At 42.7% G+C, this 9,101-nt stretch overlaps 1 long non-coding RNA gene across 1 annotated transcript in view; it reads left to right on the forward strand.

Annotated features, from left to right (window-relative positions):
- LOC112487206 (uncharacterized) overlaps positions 1-7,777 on the forward strand; it is a 15,757-nt gene extending 7,980 nt beyond the window's left edge. Inside the window, exons 2-3 of the long non-coding RNA XR_003050074.1 lie at positions 6,926-6,978; positions 7,086-7,777. This is a non-coding gene — a long non-coding RNA (uncharacterized LOC112487206). The remainder of the gene's footprint in view (positions 1-6,925; positions 6,979-7,085) is intronic.
- Positions 7,778-9,101: the final 1,324 nt, after the last annotated feature.

The raw sequence follows: 9,101 nt of genomic DNA on the forward strand, positions 1-9,101 counted from the left end.
TGCAACACACAGTTCATGGAGGAGGACAGTTACTGTGGCGCAGGAGGCGAACGGTGTGAGGAGTCAGAGGAGGAAACCGGAGCGTCACCTCGTTACTCAGCGTACTTCCATTGATCCAATTCTGCCCTGAGTAGCAGCTACACCCAGGGCTTCACAGCTGACAAACCATGACTAATGGTGTTCCACATGCAGCAGCGTGAGCCTGGTCCAATGTTCATGTGATGGGATTGCTAGTCACGGTGCCGCAGTGTGGAGACGTTCCTGGAGGTGTCGCCGTGTAGGAAGTGTGGTTTACAGATGTATCCTTGTGCTCTGCATATGCCAGGATTTCTTCCTTGGATATTCCTGTGGAGGGCGATGCAGCGTGCGCGGCTCCTTGCAGTCCTGCAGTGCGTGTGGAGGGAATAAAGGAGCGAGAGGAGAGGAGGCTGCAGTGGACGGAGGCCTCCAGCCGCCATAAATCACAGGAGCAGCAGGTCAACAGCCCATGAGGCCCGGTGTCCGTCGCAGGCTTTCCCAGGGGGAGGCTCTCACGGCAGGTCGAAGATCCATCCTTTCCTCCCTCGTCTTCCCAAGAAGCGGCCTTATTACAGCCTAAAGGAAGGGGAAATAAAGAGGAGGAGAGGGGGAGGGTGGAGGAGGAGAAGGAGAAAGAAACCTGTCAGCATTACTGGGCCATATAACAAGGTTTTTTCATTGCCAACAGCAGTGCACGTACGAGCAGCCAGTGTGTCAGTTGGACTCAGCCGCGGCCTGGTTCATGTTACTGTGAGTCTGCTGTAGTGTGTCATCACCTGTCTGCTGATGTCGGTGATGGTGTCCAGCCTATTTAGACTAAAGTCCTGTGTGTGTTTGGTTTTCAATGCTAAACAAATACAGCATTTATGAAAAGTCTCATAAAGACACTCAGTGCTTGGCAGCTGTAGTTTAAAAAAATAAAAAAAATCTTGGCACAAAATTCAGTTCACAGATTCATACAAATGTTGGCAGAGCTGGTTTACTGCAGATGTTTTGACTCACTTTGGTTCACACTGTGTCCAGACTGAAGAGACTGCTCTGTGCACTGGCTGCAGTCATTTTTCTTTTTAGCACCGTAAAAAGCTGATTTATATATATATTGACTTTTAATTAGATCTAAACCTCAACAACAATCATATGCAGCAGGTAGTAGTGGTGGTATTTATGTTTGAAACAATTACACAAAAAAATGTTAAAAAACATTGAATCTGGACTGACTGTTCACTGACACAACAGTCTGTTTGTTCCTTTTCTGCTCTTAGATTATAATTTTGGCTGCAGTTCAAATTCTGCTGTTTGATTTTTTCCATTTTCTCATATTTTATTTGTTCTTGAGCAAAGATTTTTTTCATTGTTTTTAAGTCTATCTTTTTTTTTTAAATAAGGTTTTAGTGGCGTATTTTCAATGGTGTTCCGTTGTCGTGAGTATAGGTGCCCTCTTGTGGCCACAGGTGATATGCGGTACATTTTGATACGAAAGTCTTTTTCGAGGTATAAGTCAGAGCAGCAGCCAGAATGTTCAAATCAATGTGACTGTGAAAGTCCATAAAATGCCCCATAAAACGGTTGAAATATTCGGCAAATTTACGAAAGAAAGAAAGAAAAAAAAAAGAAAAGAAAAGAAAAGAAAACTCCACTCATGTTGAGAGCTTGAGTTCCCAGCAGGAGACTTTGTGGCAAACTGGGCATATTTAATAACCAGAAGGGATTTAGAAAAGAAACCCAACAAAAAGCAGGCAGAAAAAAATGAGAGGAAACAGTGAGAATTGTTAATTGTTTTCCTCAGAGTGGGTTTGAATTTTTAAAGTTGATAATTTTATCTGTTGAATTGATTGTGTTAATTTCTTGTTTGTTATTTGTTGCGCTCCTTCCATTTATTGTTTTATTTCATTACTTTATATTTGATGTCAAACTTGTTATCACTGCTTCCCCAGGCTGGAGTTTCTTGTAAAAAGAATTGCTTCATTTTGATCCAGTTAAAATCTGGTTAAATACAAACTCTGTTTCCAGAAAGTACAAAAAAATGTGATCAATGTGATGATTGAATAATGTTGAGGATTGAATCACTGCTTCTTTGACAACAGTTGCCAGTTGTTTTTTTTGTTTTTCAGTTTCATCAGCCTCATATTCCTCATTCCATGCACTGGTCGCAGAATTATTCCACCACTTTGCTGACATTTAGTTTCCAAATCAAGCTCTTTCCTCCGTCACATTAACTCACGGCGCTCTCTCCGTGTGACAAATGTGTGTCATAAATAAACATGAGCCTTTCTGCTGTCACTGTCTGTGAATTAACCAAAGCAAAATGGGCTTTTGATCCAGATCCGACGATTGTTGAGGTTGTTTTTCATCGCAGAAAAACACCGGCCTCGAAAAACAGGAAGTGAACGTTCCGACATAAAGGATAAGCCAAAGAAAAACACATTTAACGGCTTCCTTCAGGAACGACACTGGCTCTATTGTACTACGGCTGAGCAATATATAGGCTTTTGTTAAAAAAAAAAAGAAACCCGAGAGGCTGCCTCATCTGTAATCCACGCATGGATTTAAACTTTCGTATAGAACTGGCCTAGAATTTTAATTTACAATCATTCATAATCTGGTGATTAAACGATTGATTAGCGGAATGTTATGGATCAGTGAGGCGTTAACGGAGCCTGCTCTGACTCGGAGTCCCTCCTGTCGTCGTTTAAATCCTGTTAATTACCCAGAAGACGACAACTTTGCCGTAATACACGCCGCAAAGGTGGAAGAATGTTCTGGAATGTTAAAATGAAGCCACGGGGACGGACGGTATATCACACGGTGAACGGGAATGTGGTCGACGTGATTCGACGGCACGTGAGTGCCTGATGGAGCGGATGAGACGACGGACATTTACAGCAAATGATTAAACACTGAAGAGGAGAGAAGAGTCGTGATGAAGGCGTGCGTTTTCTGCATTGGATTTGGATAATAAAAAAATCCGAGCAGGGAAGTTGGTCATAAATAACAACAGGATGTTTGACGGCTATCGTTAAACATCTGTACTCCTGCAGGAGCCGTGTGGAGGCCTCTGAGTGCTGACCCTTCTTCTATACTTCACTTACACCCTGTTAATTACAGTGCACTACGAATAGGCAACGTGGAAGGGCTGTGGACTGAGAGAGAGAGAGAGAGAGAGACTATTGCTGTGTCTGTGGTGCAGGCCATTATCTTGCTGAATAGCCAGTGTTTCCTTGTCAGACAGTTGTATTTGCACTGAGCGGCTGCAGGCGTCCGGGTGGATCAAAACACGGACAAAGCAGAGTGGATTCAATGGGACTTTTCTGTCTGGTCCGTCGATTGTTCCGTCAAACACAAAAGAAGATAGACCCTGGTGGCGAGGCTGAGAATGAGCCCAAAATCCCTCCACCTCCGACCGAGTCAGAAAAAAAGTGAAGACCTCAGAGAAGTGTAGGGTCTGTGTGGAGGGGATGAAATGTTTTCACAATGATTGAATTTTTTTGTAAAGGGCCAGAAATTGGTTGGAAATCGCAGCTCTATTTCTATTTCTATTTCTTTTTTTTTCTTTTTTTTTATTGGAAATCGCAGCCCTATTTCTATTTCTATTTTTTTTTTTTGCAGAAAAGTATTCGAGTGAATGAATCTGTGTGCTTTTAGTTGAAAATTGCTCTGTTTTGGTGACGTCTTTGTGACTGTAGCTCAGTGTCTGTGACTGTGTTCTCACCACCCTTATATGTCATCTAGCTAATGCTAATGATAATTTTAACTTTGAGTATAGTTAGGAAACTCTGGGGTAAAATTTACGATGAAAGATGTGGCCATAAAACTAATGAAACTGATGTTTTTGTTTTATTCTATATCAGTGTTTCTACATGACCTAAAAAAGAGGTAAATAATACAGTATGAAGGTTTGTTTCTCTGTCACGATGATAATAAATGTCCCTGTTCCTTCGACATGGATGTTTATTATTTACGGCACAAACTCGGAGTTTAAAACAGCAAAGTCTCACCTACTTAAAGATGCTGTTTTTTCCCTGAAGTTTTCAGCTGCTGCGATGGCTCCGTCAGAGCTGAGCTCACACTTGTTTACAGCAGCCAGAGAAATCATTTGATTCTGCTGCTGCTGCAGATGCTGAGCACTGTCACCTGTGGGCTTTAAAGAACACTGAGATGTTTTGCAGACTCTGGTTTGTTAGGCTTCAAATATATTCCACTCTCCTGCCTCCCTCTTTCATGCTTCTCCTGCTCTCTAAACTGTCGCCTCATCACTATAAGGATGATCAAACATTTGTGTCAGTGTCAGCAACAGCGCAGCGGCGAGGCGGCGGTCTACGCTGCTGATCGTTTTGTCCGATATTTATGTCGGGTTGTCTTCATTAGGGCCTGGAATGAGAGCCATATGTGGCCTTGGCTTCCAGCCACCGCCATCATCTCAGCAGGTGTTGTGAGCACGCCTTTGTGTCGGAGTCAGCGTATGCTGAGCTGCTTTCAGGAGATTGGTTTGAGTGTGCGGCGAACAGAAGGCCGGCCAACGTGAACGCCGACACGTCGACGTTCTGCTCACGTTCGTGGTGTGTGATGAGAGTGAGTTTAAAAGGTTGGACCAAAACTCCAGCTGATCGATGTCACGATGGAACTTCAACTGGTTTCAGTTGATGACATTTGACGTCCGTCTTTGAACTCTTTAATTCAACCTTGTGCGTTTAGTGTCGATCAGACAGTTACCTGGCAACACTTTATGGCTTTAAAGCATGAAGACACAGTGGGAGCACCAGAATTAAGATGGTAAGAAGACTTGACCTGAATTTATCAGCCGTTAATGCCGTCAGGCAGGTCGGTCTGAAAAAAAAAAACCAACCCACTGGTCTGATTGAAATGCACCGCAAAACTATCCCACGGATGTGAACTGTCCTCTCCACTGGCCCAGGTCAAGGTAGAACAGCCAGACTGATTTGACCTAAAGAAGTTCATCCCTGGACATGCAGTATGTCCACACACCAAAGTTCTGCAGCAGGTGTCTCTCCCGGTCTACGGACCACAAACAAACCAAAAACTTCATCTGGACTCTGATGTTGGCGTCAGACTTGAGCCTGAATGGATCCATTTTGCCTTTGTGTCATTTTGAACCCGTCCAGGCAGGTGGCGGTGTAATGGTGCGGGACAGATTTTCTTGGCCCACCACAGTACAAGCCTCTTGGTGCCAACTGAGCATTGCTTAAACGCTGAGTATTATTGCAGATCGTGTCTGCCCCCTGGTGACCACAGATGGCTGCGTCCTGCAGAAAGGTACAAACTGTACCTTTACACCTACTGGTCAAAGCCCAAATCAAAGAGAGGAACTTAAACCACAGGAGGAGTTAGAAAACCTACGGCATCAGGACAGATCGACAGTGGGATTCAGGAGGGACTGATGATTTTTCTTACTTGGCAGCTTGTGGATTTGAACCTGAAACCTTCCAGACCTTAACCGCCCATCCACCACGGCCCCAGTTTGGAGAAAAATATGACAACGATATGTTAAGTTGACCACAGATCTTTCCAGGTCTCTTCCTGTTCCGTCCGACCTGATTTTTCAAGTCACGTCTTCTTCAGAGCAAGTCTTCACAGCCTCCGCCCACACACTGATCACGTTAACCGCCCATCCACCACGGCCCCAGTTTGGAGAAAAATATGACAACGATATGTTAAGTTGACTACAGATCTTTCCAGGTCTCTTCCTGTTCCGTCCGACCTGATTTTTCAAGTCACGTCTTCTTCAGAGCAAGTCTTCACAGCCTCCGCCCACACACTGATCACGAAGCCGCTCTATCGCAGCACATCACGGCGCCACGTCCCATAATCCCCGGCCACATGTGTCTGGTTTCCCGTTGGGACCAATCACAGACCCTCAGTCGTTGATATTGATTTTCTCAGTCGCTCTGAAGAATAAGTGGTGACATCTCAGTAGATTTCCTAACTGAAGCCTGCTCCCCCTGCTGTCTCTGCTGCGTCATTACACTCTACTTCTACTGTATCCGAAGGATCAACGTGGAGGACGATCACAATTCTAAACATGTTTTTTTTTTTTTTTATCTTTCAGTCCTACTTGCGCCAGTTCAGAAGCAAACGCCTCAATTATTCAAAACACAACAAACACTGTCTGTGTTTGTTGTGGTTTTCTGTTGTTTTTTTTTTCGCCTGCTCTTAGATATCCAATCTCTTGTTTTCTTGTTATCCTTGCATAATAAGCTTGTAATTGCCTGTGGGGTTGGAATACTGAGGAGAATGAGAAACTTAGAAGACCGCTGTGGTTTGAAGAAACACTGATGTTTTTTATTTGGTCATTTTCTCTGATTGTAAAGGCAGATACAAGCTCAAAGGAGGAAACGTATAAATATATACATATATTTATATATGTATATTTTACACTTCACATTTTCTTCCTGTCAGTTTGATTCATGTCCACAGATCAAATCCACCTCATATATTTTAAGATAAATCACAGAGGCTGTGGTTTGGAGAAATTGTCAGATTTTCTCTTTTCTAACGTCAAATTCAAACAATAGTTTTCATTTTTCTTCTGTACCTCTGAGGTTTGTGGATACTTTGATGCAGTAAACAAAGAAGATGAAACCCTGGTCCTCTAAAGTCCAGGAACTCTGACCAGAACACTAAAGAGTTCTTCTGAAACAATGATTAAATCCATACCAGTTATTTTTCCTTTTTGAACAAAGAATTCAAAAATATTGGTGCAATTTTCTCACCGTTTTACATAAAAACATATTAGAAATATATTCCATGTGTCTTACTACACCCCCCTCTCTCCCTTATTTTGGAAAGAAAAAAGGAAGATTAAAGATGCTGGGATTTTGAGCAGGAGGTAAAGGAGCTGAGGTAAAACTGAATATTTCTTGATATATATTTGTGTATATTTTCGGTGGAGGACCTGATGTGGTGTGTGATAGGCTGGAAGAGACCGGACGAAGACGTATGAAGGTGGGTGATGAAACGGACCATTTTGTGCCATGTTGAACGGAACGTGACGTAAAACCGTTGATCTGACGACGTGTGTTTGTATCTGTTCTCCTCTTTAAAAACCTCAGCAGCTGCTGATGAAAACCAAACACCCGGCTGAAAGGCTGCGGCCGTGTCATCTGTAACAGTCGGTGTATGGGCGGTGGATGTTGACGGCAGCTCCAGAGCGCCTTTCTTCCACCGTGGTCCTCAGCAGCAGAGACAGCAACGTGACAGACGTGTCTTTTTCTCCTCCTGCCAACGTTCAAACGGCCATAATGTGCGCGGCATCAATCACAGTCTATTCTTCATTCACAAAGCTGGGGGAGAGGATCAAAAGCAGCCAGCCACCAGTGAATCAAATCATGAAAGCCAAGAGCGGCCTTCTGACATCCCACCCAGCGGTAAGTCCCTGACTCACACACAGCACAGCATCCAGAAGAGACAATCTTTGAACTTGGTGTCCTGAAACTCTGCTGCTGAGAGCAGGGGTGTGACCACTTAACTTAGAACAGACAGCTGTGAAGAAGTTCAACCTCTGCTTCAACGCTTTTTTTCCCCCTTCTTTCTTTTTTTCCTACCAATTTGATAATAACACTGGTCTGAACCAGGGCTGATTCTAACGACAAAGAGAAGGTTGGCTGACTTGGTCCTCTGTAAATTCAGCTCTGATCCTTCCGTCCCATTAGCATCTGTAAGTCAGTGCCGTTACCTCAAAAGGGTTTCCTTTCATCTGACTCTCTCCAGAAAAAATATCCAATGTTTAACATTCATATTTTCACCAGTAGCCAGAAGCTACGGCCGCTCCTGCGATTAGAATTTAAAGCCTATATATATATATATATATAATTTTTTTCTATTAATCCTAATCAGATGTCAGTTCAGCTCTGAATTCTTTCATTACTGTTTTCAACAACATCACACACATTATCTGTGGTTTTTTCTTCTGTGATGTAGAGTTGGATCGGCCTTCACTACAACTGTGCTCAGTGCAGTAAAGAGAGTCATTTATAACTGATGTTTTTAGACCTTTGACACAAATTAATATTTACTCTGAAAACAGTGGTTTTTATACTTAATGGTGGATTTGATGATGTGAAAATTACCCCGAGGACAACTGCTCTTCTCTCAGTACAAATGTAACAGAAATAGTAATAATATATATATATGTATATATTTGGCAACATACAATGTAAAAAAAAATATTTGGCTAAACTAGCTACTGTAAAATGGTTAAATAACTTACGCTAATGTTGGTCCATTAAAAGTGGATGCACTTTTTGAAAAACAAAAAAACAAAAAGGTAGCAATGAACAATTGTTGGTTAGCATCACAACGCTAACTGCCTAAAATGTGTCACACATTTCTGCAACTGTCCAAAGGTAGAAAGACTAGAAGTTTTTAAAAAAAAGTTAAAAAAAGTAAAAAACCCTGGGGGAGTTTTTCAGACTACACTTTCAGCAAAGCTACAAATTACACTAATTGTTTTCTCCCAGTTTGACCAAATTCCACAGATTGCACTCAGTGAGGCATTACCGTATAAATCCCAGCTACTTTGTCCCCGGCTGTCGTTTATTTTTAAACCTTTCAAGTGAGTAATAAAAATAAGGGATTCACGATTAATTAAGTTTTCCATTTTTATCTCTAATGCAAAAATAAAACACACACACACACACACACACACACACACCTCTGAGCACAAACATTGCTGTGGCTCTGCTAATTGGATAGTTCCTTTAATTTGGTGGATGCCTTTTTTTAATGTTTTAAAGTTAAGGCCACAGAAGAGCTGTTAGTGCTGCAGTGATTACTATTACCCACAACTGAACACACACACACACACACACACACACAGAGTGTGTGGTGTTTTACGACACACTGGCGTGGCCCCTCGTTGTCCAGTGCGCCGGTCCAAGTGTTTAACCAGCACCTTGATTGAGCCACGTGATCCCAGCGTTTCAGATTCGTCGTCTTCGCTCAGAGAGAGAAGTGATTTCCATCCCGTGGTTTTACAGCCTCATCCATTTAATCTTTGTGTCAATAACGCACCCTCCCACAGACCTTATCTCCTCCCACCTCTCCAGCTTGCTATTTCGCCAAGAGAT

This window comes from Cynoglossus semilaevis, chromosome 7, assembly GCF_000523025.1.
Source record: "Cynoglossus semilaevis isolate Cse_v1.0 chromosome 7, Cse_v1.0, whole genome shotgun sequence".
NCBI classification, from domain to species: domain Eukaryota; kingdom Metazoa; phylum Chordata; class Actinopteri; order Pleuronectiformes; family Cynoglossidae; genus Cynoglossus; species Cynoglossus semilaevis.